The sequence below is a fragment of the Vigna umbellata genome, chromosome 5 (assembly GCF_029865625.1).
Source record: "Vigna umbellata cultivar VRB3 chromosome 5, Vumbellata_1.0, whole genome shotgun sequence".
NCBI classification, from domain to species: Eukaryota; Viridiplantae; Streptophyta; class Magnoliopsida; order Fabales; family Fabaceae; genus Vigna; species Vigna umbellata.
The window spans coordinates 43,186,414-43,200,500 of NC_142169.1; the positions used below are offsets into that span (position 1 = coordinate 43,186,414).

Below are 14,087 nucleotides of genomic sequence, written 5' to 3' on the forward strand. Positions count from 1 at the left end.
CTAAACAATAATTAATCTACGCCTATATATATATGAAGGTCCAATTAATAAATCTCTATCAATACATTGACATTTCACCATAGACAATTAATAACATTTATTACTCATAATTATACACATACTTATGTACACTTCAGAGTCGAGGAAGTACACGTCTACGTTAAGCCTCACCAAATCAACAGTGGATACAAGGACCAGATAAATCCTTCTCAACCAGTATAAGAATAGAAGTATAAAATAGTAAAATATTTAAGACTATCGACCGTATTTTATACTTAAATTATAGACTTCATCACAGTAGCTTCTGTTAATTTAATTGAATATTATAGCAGAATAAATATGAAGGCAAGTCTCCAACAAGAGTATAACAACTACGGAAGAAGGAAAGAGATAAAACATATTTAAAATGTTCAAAGCCGGCATGGCTGACCTGACCACACCGACCCCTCCACGCATTCCACAGAAAAACAACACTTACAGACTTCATCAAAGTCAACTGTTTCCTTCACCGTGTATATATATACACACATATATCATCCGTTTGTATAATATTCATCGTTCGCAACACACAAAAACAACACAACCATATTCTCTCAAGATTTGTTCCACCCGTAGTACAATGGGAAATGCAGCTGTGACTCCATGCTTTCACCAGAAAAGATCATCAGAATCGTTGTTGTCATCGAAACTTATATTCTGGGATGGTAGCACGAGATGTCTGAAGGGTAAGCACGTGGCTGATGAGATCATGTTTGAGTTCCCAGATAAGGTTGTTTGCCATGCAGATTCCTTCTTTATAGAACACCCAATTCCTGCTTTAGCATTAGAGGATGAGTTGATGGTAGGTGAAGCCTATTTCCTGCTTTAGGCTACATGATGTGCAAAGTTACTTAAACTAAATATTTTAATATAGTTGAGATTATTCAGGTTGAGTTAAAATGAGTGAAGGTGATATTTGAAAAATTATTGTTGTATTGATAATTTTGAATTTGTTTGAAGGTTGTATTTCTTAAAGTGATTTTGTATAATTTTTTTTTAAAAACAAACCGGACTTTGCTGTATGAAGTTGATTTTATGATAGTAAAAGATTTTCAGTCTCATTTTTTCTCAAGCAAAAGATTTTTCTTTCAAGAAAAATAGAATTGAAACTTAACCTTTGTTTTCAGTCCTATATCCACTAAGCTAAAATAGAACTACAATTCAACCCTTGCTCTTGACTATATTTTTTCTCAAATAATTAATGAAGAAAAATTTACTTAAGTAATGCATATTTTGTTGAAGGTATATTTTTTTGTTATCTTTTTCGTCTCTATGGTAGTGCAAACACTAATTGTGTTACCATTAGCATGAAGAATTCATATTCAGTGAGTATGGTAGAGGATAATAAGAAAAAAAAATATGGAAACCTTTTGAATAGAGAAAATGCGCAAAATATGTTGTGTTTGTTAATCTTTCAACATGTCTCCAAACTACAAATTTGTCAGACCCTTTCTCCACCAATATAGATATTGTCTTCTACTCCTTTCCTTGAAATCCCAAATTTTGGGAGTCACTTTCGTGCATCAAAGATTAAATTTTTCTAAAACATGATTGAAAATTCACAAAGTTTATAAACTCATCACAACTTTACCACAACCAATATTCAAATCTGAACACAATATAAAGTGTCATTGCAACGTATTAAATTTTTACATAAACATAAGTAAATCTTTATAAAACTCTCATAGAAGATCCTATCTCTCGTCAATTACGTACCACCATAAGCTTCTACATACCTATTTGCTCCCGTATAACACACATGTTATACAATCATCGCCACACACAAACACAAACAAGTATAGGTGAGCTAACCATATAAACATCAAAACACCAATACAACACTTACATCTTAAATAGTAAGTCCTTACTAGAATCCTATCACAAAAAATAGCATCAACATATAGTAAGACTATAACAAGCAATACAATGACCAACCATACAATCGTATGCAATCGATTATACAAACCATACAAGCAAACAATATTTAAAATATGACCGTTATGACAGTTATGGCTTTTCAAAAAAATGATTTTCACAAGTAACGCATTTTAACCGATTAGGAAAATAATGTAATCGGTTAAGTTCCATACTTAAGCAAATTTGAAAACATTTTCCATTCAAAACACTTCAATGCACTCAACAAACATGTGCTAGCATAGCAACGTCTTTTAATCGATTATGCGATTAATGTAATCGATTAAACATAGTTGTTTTTCCCCTTTTATGGATATGCTGAAATCTGATGAAATATAATTGATTATATAAACAGTGTAATCGATTATTTCATGCAGATATGCAATGTGCAATGTGTTTCAATCAATTATTCATTTTCAATCAACAAATTCATATAACACTCATTTCAAGCACACATACAGATATGATCAAGCAATTGACTTGCCATTTGTTGTGCAAGAAACTATAAAACATTTATTTTGTTCATCATAAAAAACATGTATGTGAGATGGGTTCAACTATACACAGCTCCCCTATCAACACACACACACACACACACACACACACATATATATATATATATATATTTGAGTATGGATTTTATTTAGTTTTAGGTTTCCTTAAGGTTAGAAATGGTGTGGGCCCTAGTTATTTATGGTGTGGTTACCTTAATATTGGGTAGAAAGTGATTGGAGGGAGTGGGATCTCTCGTTTAGTGCAGTGGATATGTGGGAGTAGAGGTGAGTGAGGTGTGGGTTCCACGCTCTTTGAAGGGCATTGAATTGGTGTGTTACGTTGGATGAAGTTGAAGAAAAGAAAGAGGAATAGATGGAGAGAGGACCTTACATTTAAAAGATTTCCAGTATAGAAGATTAAACTAAAACGTTGGCAGTTGGATCTCTAGGAAAGAAAAATGAATAAGGTGTCTTTTTATGTTATTAATTGAAATTAATATAGTAGAGGCTGGTACTCTTGGGTGGTCAGGGTTCTTGAGCTAAGAGTAGTGGTGATAAGAGATGAATCAAGAGTGAGTTTTGTATGCTTTATTATTTCCCTGGTCATGCAGATAAGATTTGGTGTGTTCTTATGATGATTCACTCAAGGGTGATTAATTTATGGTGTGTGAATTAATTATTACGATATAATACAACCTTGTATTTCATGAGTTAAAGTATATGATCATGACTACGTATGAAACGTAATGAGAATTGTGTTATAAATCTTGTGATTGGTTGTATAATACATGTTATTGAGAATATGTATGGATTTGTGATGTGAATATGAAACTATGTTATTTTCTTGTACTATGGTGGATCATGTGTGAGGTTTTTGTACTGCACTACGTTAAGAATGTGTTGAGTCTCGTATAGAGATAGAGATTTGAGTGTCACTTCCTTCTACGTGAGAAGGTGAATGTCTCGCCCAAAAGGCTTCGACTCCTGTTGAGTATAGTGCACTAGTGCCCATAGTGTCGGTGTTTTTACTCATTTGTCCTTAAGAAGTCGCGGAGATAGGTTAAAAGTTGCAATGGAAGACGACTTGAATCCTCCTGTTAGTGAGAGCATGTGAGAACAAGTCATGACGATATAGTAGAAGGAAACGACATTGGTTCACAAATAATTTGGCTGTGATGCTAATGATCTGATGAAATATGTTTATGACTAAATTATTATGTGTTAAAATCAATATTGTATATTGTGGGTTATGATATTTTTGGTTGCTCATCCTTGCATGTTGTCGTTGTGGTTTCACCTACGATGATCGTACTTGTAAGGGAGTAGATGAAGTTGCAGATAAGACTGGATCGAAGTAGCTGACAAGAGTTGGGATCTTTTATTTCGGGGTTGATTATTTATTCATTATTTAAAAGTTTTCAGACTTGAAATTTTTATGTAAAAGTGATATTTTGAGATTTTAATTTCGAACAGAGGAGGTTTATAGTTACGTTTTGCTTCCGCATTTTTATCCAATAAAGTTTGATTATCTTAAATGAATGTTTTACAGAAAAGTTTTGAAAAAGAAATTTACACTGTGATATCTCAAAAATCAGGGTGTTAGACATTTCTTTCTTAACCCAACAACTAAAATCAGAAATTAACGAGATGACATGCACTATACCTACCACTCAACTTCACAATATCAACCTAGGGTGTAATGTACTAGTGGCATGGCAAATATATCACAAAAAGAGCATACACAACTTATCCAATTTGGGAAAAGGGATGTAAGGCAGGGTTGCACTATCGAATCACTGAACAAGGTAAAGTTCCTTAGTTTTTCAGACAAGAATTATATAAAATAGACTATTGACCCGTAATTCTCCCAAAATGAACCATTTTGGTAGTCTCACACAATTTTAACCCTTTCCTAGCCAATTCACTTTTCATTACAGCATGAGTTAAGTTCTGAAGTGTTTAAACAGCTAGCAGGTTACATTAAACCTCGTATCATCCAAAAAGCCCCTTAGATCTTTATTCATTGTAGCCAATTAGCTTTTATACATAGTCCGTAATATAAAGCATGTTATCACCAAACCAACAGGGTCAGGCATAACACTGGAACATAAATTGAATGCACATAGGCTATTTTCCTATGACTTAACTCCAATTTTAGTCTAACATTCATGCACATAATGATTACGACAGCAGAACCATCCACCTCAAAATATTACAATTAATTCAAACTGTAGAACATCTCATCAATTCCATAAAAGGACTCATAACATATAGTAATAACCAAACAACATCTTAGACCATGTTCGCGACAGAATTCTAACAAAGTATCTCACACGTACAAGCAAAATGAAACGTATCAGTTTAACTCCCTCATACCTGGTTCGAATCCATCTCAAGATTAAACCCTCGCTCTCTCTCGAAGGAGAGAAGAGAAAAAATGATGCTGAAAAATGAAAAAGGAGAAGAAACATATCGCGATGAATGCTGGAAATGCAATGGAGAACGTCAGAGAAGCTATTAAGAACGTCGGAAAAGTAATGGAGAATGTCGATGGAGGAAATTCAAAGAAGATGAAATTCAGGGTGAAGCTGAAGCAAAACACATAGACAAAAAATGTGAAACTACAGCACCAAACGTATGTAAACAACAATAGGAATTTTTTTAAAATTTTAAAATAAAAATAAATCAACATAAATAGCATTTTTTTTTAGAAAAAATGTTATCTATTTGCTGACTTATAGATAATGCCAATTTAAAAAATGTTATCTATTCTTGTATTTCAAATTATTAATTAATAAATTATTAAAAATTAATAATAGATAATTATTTTTTTGAGAAAACTCTATCTATCGACACTATAGTAAATAACATTTTTTTAAATAAATGTTATCTATTAATCCGTGTGTTTATGGTTATATAAAAAAACGTTGTCTATTTCTCATTTTGTAATAGTATATATTTAAGTTCATTCCAAATCTGAAAAACCTTTTTCACACTAGTAAAAAAAGGGATTTGAAAGCGCCACATACGCCTCGGTTTAAGCACACCCGAAGCGTATAAAAATGCGGTGGCAGAAGCGTAAATACAGCTAACCTATATGCCTCGGTTTCCTAAAACCCGATGCCTAAAGCCAGATACTAACTCGGTTCTGAGCAGAACCGAGGCATATGCCTGTGCCTCAAACCTGCCACCTATCCTACCATCACTTGCTAGGCGCTATTAACTCGGTTCTAGCGAGAACCGAGGCGTAAAGCGGAACTTACTAACTCGGTTGAACATAAACTGAGGCCTAAACACACCTTCGAACTCGGTTTTGAGAAGAACCGAGGCATATATCTTGCTTCAGACCTGCCACCAGACCTGTCCCCACCTGGCACCAGACAAGACTTGCGAGGCTACTAACTCGGTTCTGATCAGAACCGAGGCAGTAAGGTGCTTCAGACCTGCTCCACTGCAAAAACCTCTGCCAAAACCTCTGCAACCTCTGATGTTTCAGGCGCTTCAGCTGCTTTTTATGCACCGGTTGTATCAGAACCGAGGTGGTAAGTTTGTTATGCCTCGGTTGGGTGACGAACTGAGGCAGTAAGGTATTTAAATTTCATCTGCGAACGAACCGCCTTCCTTCATCTTCTTCCCAGCGCGCCGCTATAGAAACCAGACCAACACTTGCTCCGCCGGACTCCTCGTTTATCGCCGTCGTCTCATGCTCTCGGTGTGGTCACCACCGTTCGCCAGAGAAGCCAGACCAACACAACTCGTGTTTGCTCCGCCGGACTTTCGGTGACCTCTCGCGTGTGCTTTGGTGTTTCCTCCGCTTTGCTTCCATCTCCGCCGCGTCTCAGTTTTGGTGGTGTTGCTTCTGCCTCTGCTTCCATCTCCGTCGCTGGTGCTTCCATCTCCGTCGCCGGTGCTTCCATTCCAGTCGCGACTTTCATTCTCGCCAACTTGCTGCCACGCTCCCAGGTAATTTATTCTAAAACTTTCTCCATCTTCATTGTTTGTGTAATTTGTGGTATTGATATAGAAAATTAGGCATGTAATTTGTGGTATTGATATAGAAAATTGGGCATGTAATTTGTGGTATTGATATAGAAAATTGGGCATGAAAAACAGTACGTAATTAATCAAATTAATTCATTGCTTGTTTTAAAGTGATCAAAACTAAGGAAAGAATAGAAAATTGCGGAAGAAAAATGAAGCCTCAGTGAATTATTACTGAATTATTTGTATACGTTATGTTAGTGTAGATTATTATTGTTATTGTAGAAAAGTTTATTATTGATAAATTTGATTTAATAGGGATATATATTCTTCAAATCTTATGATATGCTTGAATATATTGTTTGTTACTGTGAATTAGCCTTAGTTTCCCGTTTAAGATTCACTACAAAAATTATTTACTATCTCCATATTTTTTTAACAAACATATTTTTTAGAAATGAAAATAGAGGAGATGGTAATAATAATTTACAAGTATTGAATCTTGAATTGTCCGGTTGGACAGTTTAAGAAGAGTAATAACTTTTTCATAGTTTATTATGACATATCAATTTTAATATACATGTCTTAAATTTCACGAAAATTTGTCGTTGTGTTTTGTATTGATCTTCGGGTGCATATTTGATTGTGATTTATAATCACTTTCATTTCGTGTAACCTGAAGACCAATGCGAAATGCTGACAAAATTTCATGAAATTTAAGATATGTTGTTTAAAATTGATATGTTTAATAAACTAAAAAAAGTGAATCTTCTTGAATGGGATAGGGTCACACCTTGAATACAAACACGATCAAAGTGATCATTCAAGATTATTGAAATTGTGTAAACAATTTTAGCAAACATGCGTACGGATAGAGGGTGGATTAATTTACCACGCATCAGCACTGAGTACGAGAGAGGGGTAGAAGACTTTATAGAGTTTGCGCAACGTAATGCGAGTACAAGTGGTGATGATGAAGTCAAGTTCAGATGTCCCTGTGTGAACTGTTTGAATGGGAGGAAGTTGAACGCAACTGATATTAGGGAACATCTTATCTGTGATGGTTTCATACGAAGTTATACAACATGGATATGGCACGGCGAATTAACAGACTTTCCAACTATCTCTCCAACTGGAAATGTTTATGATTCCACAATGGATATGGAAGATCAAGCAGAAGAAGACAACTTAGAGGACATGATCCGCGATGTTGGCGTAGAAGCTTTTGCCCAAGCGCATGTGTATGAAACGATGTCCACTGATGCAGAGACTCCTTTGTATGCGGGTTCAACTAAGTTCACACGGTTGTCAGCGGTGTTAAGGCTGATGAATTTAAAGGCGAGCAATGGATGGAGTGATAAGAGTTTTACAGAATTGTTGTCGTTGTTGAATGAAATGCTGCCAGATGGAAATACGTTACCCAATCGTAATTATGATGCAAAAAAAATTCTCTGTCCGATGGGTATGGAATATAAACGGATACATGCATGTCCGCATGATTGCATATTATATAGGAATGAGAATGAAGTTTTGATAAAGTGTCCAAAATGTGGGTTATCACGATACAAGTCAAAAAACAACGGTGAAGAAGGTGGCATCACAGAAAAGAATGGTTCTGCTTTGAAAGTAGTTTGGTACCTTCCACTAGTTGCCAAACTTAAGCGTTTGTTCGCGAATCCCAAAGACGCTAAAAACCTAAGATGACATGCAGATGAGAGAACAACTGATGGGCTGCTTCGTCATCCGGCTGATTCAAAGCAATGGAAAATTATTGATCAAGAATTCCCCCAATTTGGTGAAGAACGTAGAAATCTTAGGTTTGGCTTAGCTACTGATGGTATGAATCCATTTGGTAATTTAAGTACCAATCACAGTTGTTGGCCCGTTATACTGATAATTTACAACTTATCTCTTGGATTGTGCATGAAAAGAAAGTACATGATGTTGTCAATGTTGATATCTGGTCCAAAGCAGCCTGGAAATGACATCGATGTTTATCTAAGGCCACTAGTTGAAGACTTGAAGTTGTTGTGGGTTGATGGGGTTGAAATATTTGATGCCTTTGCTTCAGAAACTTTCATGATGCATGCCATGTTATTTTGCACCATTAATGACTTCCCAGCTTACGGTAATTTGTCGGGGTACAGTGTGAAAGGTCATAAAGCATGTCCTATATGTGAAGAAAACACTGCAGCTCAACAATTAAAACACGAAAGAAAGACAGTGTATATGCGTCATCGGCGATTTTTACAATCTAATCATCCATATCGAAGGTTAAAGAAAGCATTCAATGGAGAACAAGAGAAAGACAATGCACCCATTCCACTTACTGGACTTGAAGTTGCTGAGAAAGTTAATAGAGTACATCATATATTTGGGAAAACGTCGAAGAAGTCTTCTGTAACGATCCCTTGGAAGAAGAAATCAATATTCTTTGATCTTCCATATTGGTCAAAGTTAGATGTTAGACATTGCATAGATGTCATGCATGTTGAGAAAAATGTTTGTGATAGCTTGATTGGTACACTACTAAACATCCAAGGAAAAATAAAAGATGGAGTGAATGTGCGTTTGGATTTGGTTGACATGAAGATCCGAGAAGAGTTGGCACCAAGAGAGATTGGTAAACGTACTTATTTGCCCCCTGCATGTTACACAATGTCCAAACAAGAGAAAATAAGTTTTTGTCTTTGTTTAAAGAGTATCAAGGTACCACAAGGATACTCTTCAAATATCAAGAGCTTAGTGTCAATGCAGGACTTAAAGCTTGTTGGACTGAAGTCTCATGATTGCCACGTCTTAATGCAACAGTTGTTACCAGTGGCAATTCGTGGAATTTTGCCCAAAAAAGTTAGGCTGACCATAACTCGATTGTGCTCATTTTTCTCGTCAATTTGTAGTAAAGTCATCGTCCTACAAAGTTAGATGAACTTCAAAGCGAAATTATCATCATCTTATGTCATCTAGAAATGTTTTTCCCTCCATCCTTTTTTGACATCATGGTGCATTTACTTGTTCATTTGGTCAGAGAAATAAAGTTGTGTGGACCAGTATACTTAAGATGGATGTACCCTATTGAGCGTTATATGAAGATTTTGAAAGGGTACGTCAAAAATCAATATCGTCCAAAAGGTTCAATGATTGAAAGATATATTGCTGAAGAAAGTATTGAGTTTTGCTCTGAGTATATGACTAAAGCAAATCCGATAGGAGTCACTCGGACATCATGGTTGAGTAGATGTTCTACAAGTAAAAGCATCCGAGGTGTGAATGTGGTGACGAAAAGTCGTGAAGAATTGATGCAAGCACATCTGTACATATTAAACAACACAGATGAAGTGATCCCATTTTTGGAAGCACACAAAGCCGTTGTAAAGGACAACTATCCACAACAATCAGAGAAATGGCAGTTGATGGAGCATAACAGAACATTCTTGTCCTGGTTCAAATCTGAAGTTTTGAAAGAATCATGGTCCTCTAAGACTTTGTTGTGGTTAGCAAATGGCTTGAAGTTTGATGTTGTATGTTGTACAGGCTACGAAATTAATAATTGCACATTCTATACAAACACTTTGGATGATAAAAGCACAGTACAAAATAGTGGTGTCAGTCTAGAAGCTGAGTCGCTAAAGTTTTCCACATCCAAAGATCAAAATCCTATAGTTGGATCCATGAGATACTATGGTAGAATTGAAGAGATATTTAAAGTTCATTACACTAAGTTTTCCGTTGCACTCTTCAAATGTAAGTGGGTAGACAATAAGAGTGGTGTCAAAATAGATGAATCTGGTATGACACTTGTTGATTTTCGAAAGGTTGGTTATAGAGACGAATCGTTCATCATGGCATATCAAGCAAGTCAGGTTTTTTATGTCAAAGATCATGCGTCTGACCATTGGTATGTTGCTCTCCAAGGAAAAAGGCAAATTGAGGATAAAGAAGAGAATCTAAAGTAATATTCATATCGCTGACAACCATCCATTTAAAACGACAATAAATTTGGATGATGACCCTCTAATTGATGAACTACAAGTAATACGAGAAGATCACAATGAGGGAATATATATATGACCAATCCATATGATTATGTATGAATTTCATGTTTGTGTAAATATTTATGGCTTCTGTTAAATAATTTATGTTATTTTATAAGTGTTTTATTTATATTTCATCTTATTTATTGTGACAGATATATGGCTGAGTCACCTCATTCGTCATGCGATGAAGTCCCCACCACTTCTAGACGGACGAGAGGAGCAACGAGGTTACGACAGCTTATACTTAGAAGAAATGCAGGTAAGAGGACACCTATCATTATTGACGTGGTCACTGGAGTTGCATCTGGCCCAAATGCAGATGTATTTAGGTCTTACCTTGGGGTATTAGCATGTGATCGTATCTCTATACTTACTCCATCCTTTGACCATGTTTCTGAGGTTGATCGGAATCTCATCTAGCAAGATCTATTGGTAAGTTAAGAAATATTGCTCCAAATTCTATATTCATTATAGGTTTAATGTCTCGGTAGGTCCCTATTTTCGGCGTGAATTTTAAATAGGTCCCTTTTCTTTTCGGCGTCTCAATTGGGTTCTTTTTTGTGTAAAATTGGAGCAATTAGGGGTCTGCCGTCAAATTAAACAAACGGCCGTTTAAATTTGGTCTACGTGGTATAGTCAGTGTATCATTAATCTGACGTGGCATTAAAAATAAATTTTGTATTAAAAATATGGATTGCACAAATGTGGATTAAAATTTAGGGAAGGGCAAAGTGGGCAAAGCATGTTGGTCGAAGCATGTTGGCCGAATGGATCTCCCTATTTTCTTCTCCCATTTTCCTCTTATCGTTTTCATTGTCGAATTAACAGGTTCCACACAGTTTTTTAGAGTTCTCAGCGTTCCGCTGCTATCGTCCTTCTCATCGTCGTTGGTGGGCTGTAGTAGTGGCGGCGTCGGCATGTTCGTCAATGGAGCTGGTTTAGGATTTATTTTTCCGGTGGAGTTTGTTTTGGGTCATGTGCAATGGGAGAAGAAAAGAATATGGGAGTTGATGAATGGTTTGAGATAAGAACAAGCAAAGTCTACATCTTATGATGGCTGCCTATTTTGCGGACCAAAACTCCAAACATTATTCCTTCATTTTAGCAGAATTAGATCTTGGTTTCAGCCACATACCTTTAACCTTCACACACAACATTTTCTCCTTTTTTAAGTCATATTCTCTGTCATCCTCTTTTGTTTCTATTAACCACAATCATAGACAAAAAAATCACTTGTACCTCCTTTTCAGAGAAAAGCATTGAATCTCCTTTGATCTTCCAATTTTCACACAATATCTCTATCCCTTGAAAACAAAATGCTTCCTTTTGTACACTGTATCTGGATGCCTTCTGTTTCCTTCTACTTCTGACTTGTAAATCAAAAGTAACCCCATATTTTCAAATTCTACTCCTTTAAATCTCTTTCCCCTTGTTTCGCTTTTTAAATTGAATTCTTTTCCTCACTTTTCTCTCCTAACTCACATCCAACCTTAAAAAGTCCACCTTGTTTGGCTTTCGTTTTTGTTCTGTTTCACACTTCAACTTTGGTGGCAACAAAGAACAACGTGATTATGTGTTCTGAAATAGTTCCCCCTCGTTTCTCTTTTTCCCATGATGTCTCTGAGCAACCAAAGAAACAAGATGCGTCACGCAAAGACACTATGCATCTTGTAAGTTCTTCATTCGGAACGGATTTCCCCTCCGCGCTTCCAATCGAAGAAGAAAAGAAGAACCGCGCTTCCAATCGAACAAGAAAAGAAGAAAAGGGGTTTGCCCCAGTTTGCCTTTTTTGCCCTTGAAAAACGTTTGCTCAATCCATTTTTTAATACAAAAATCAATTCAAAATCATTTTTAATAACACGTAGGCAAACTTAAACGGCCGTTTGTTTAATTTGACGGCAGACCCCTAATTGCTCCAATTTTACACAAAAAAGAACCCAATTGAGACGCCGAAAAGAAAAGGGACCTATTTGAAATTCACGCCGAAAATAGGGACCTACCGAGACATTAAACCTTCATTATATTGATAAATCTGTATTGATATAAGGTTATATTTCTTTGTTGCAGATAACATTTGATATGCCAAACGTCGAGAGCTTAAGGAATAGGTGTTTATCTCCAATTGCAGAAAGATTTCGAGGGTTTAAGACAAAATTGACGTCTAGATATATATTTGGACCAAAAAGTAATGAAAATCCATGTTCCAAATATTCAGCAATTGACGAAGAAACATGGCGTCAGTTTGTACAGCTTCGTTCATCTAAGGCGTGGCAGGTAAGTGCAGTAAAATCATTCAATTCATCATTCATAATTCTCTACCATGACAATTGTTTCATTTTGTCACAGGAAAAAAGGTCAAAAGCACAGGGAATAAGCGCTCAGAATAAAAATCCACACCTACTGTCTCGTGGTGGATATAGGAAGTTGGAAGAAAAAATAATGAAGCAGAAGTCAGATAGTAGACTTCCACTTTTTGAGGGTGGTGACCCTCCTCCTCCTCCTTCACCACCATCTCGGCACGACAAGTGGAAGTTAGCCCGTATGAGACCATCGGGCTCCTACACTTCCGAGTTTGCTAGAGAAATATCTGAAAGAATTGTAAGATGTCATTTCTTCAATCTGTACATATTAATTTTGTTATATATATTAGATAGATCTTTCAAATGATTTTGAACTTTTGTTATGTGACAAGACTCCTTGGTTGAGCAGAGCTCCCAAGGTCAATTCACACAAGAAGGTCGTCAAGATATTCTTGCCACAGCTATTGGACGACCTAAGCACCCAGGACGGGTGCGTGGTGCTGGGACTGGCATAGGCATACGACAGTTTTTTGGGTCTTCCTCGCGTCCATATTCATACGAAAAGATGAAGGAGGAAATAAGAAAAGAGATGACGCAGGAGATCACAAAGAAGGTTCGAGCAGAGTTGTATGATGAAGTTGCTGAAATGGTTGCGCGCCAGTTCCAGCAACATTATGAGGATTATGGCAATCGTCCTCCGCCATCTCCTGTAGCGGAACATGTTGTGCCCCCTACAAGTAAAATTATTTATTTTTGGTTACTAATTTACTTTTTGCATAACCTAACATTTAATTTGACAAGTAGAAGCGGTAAAGGAAGTTGCTTAACTGTCGGTGCCCCAGGGGACGACATGGATGACACTCGTCCATGTCAGTTATATATTCTCTCTGATACTGGGACCATGCTAGTGGCTTGTGGTACAGTTTATGAGACAGCCACTATAGTGCATGGTGTACAACTTGCAGAAGATGAGGTCAAGGTCACGGTGGATGAAGTTGTCATAGCGGATGTCGTTCTTCTTGTGCCTACAGATGAGTTCTTCACTGTGGAAGAAGCATTTAAGTCCTTTGTCGCCTGGCCTAGACATTTGGTTGGTGATGTATCTAATCCCCCGGTAAACACTCGTACTATATACTTCTCAATTTTAATATTTACTTCTAATTGACGTTATAACATAACCATTTTTACATTTAACAGCAGATAGGTCAAGAGGGAAGTCCTCCACCAAAGAAGACTCATTTATCTGAGGATGACCCTCTTGGTGCGTTAGACGAGCTTTCTAGAATCATTTCAGATGTGCCGATGAATGTACACTGGGATTC

At 36.5% G+C, this 14,087-nt stretch overlaps 1 pseudogene; it reads left to right on the forward strand.

Annotated features, from left to right (window-relative positions):
- The first annotated feature begins 406 nt into the window (after positions 1-406).
- On the forward strand, positions 407-868 carry LOC148198412 (uncharacterized; annotated as a pseudogene).
- The last annotated feature ends 13,219 nt before the right edge of the window (positions 869-14,087 follow it).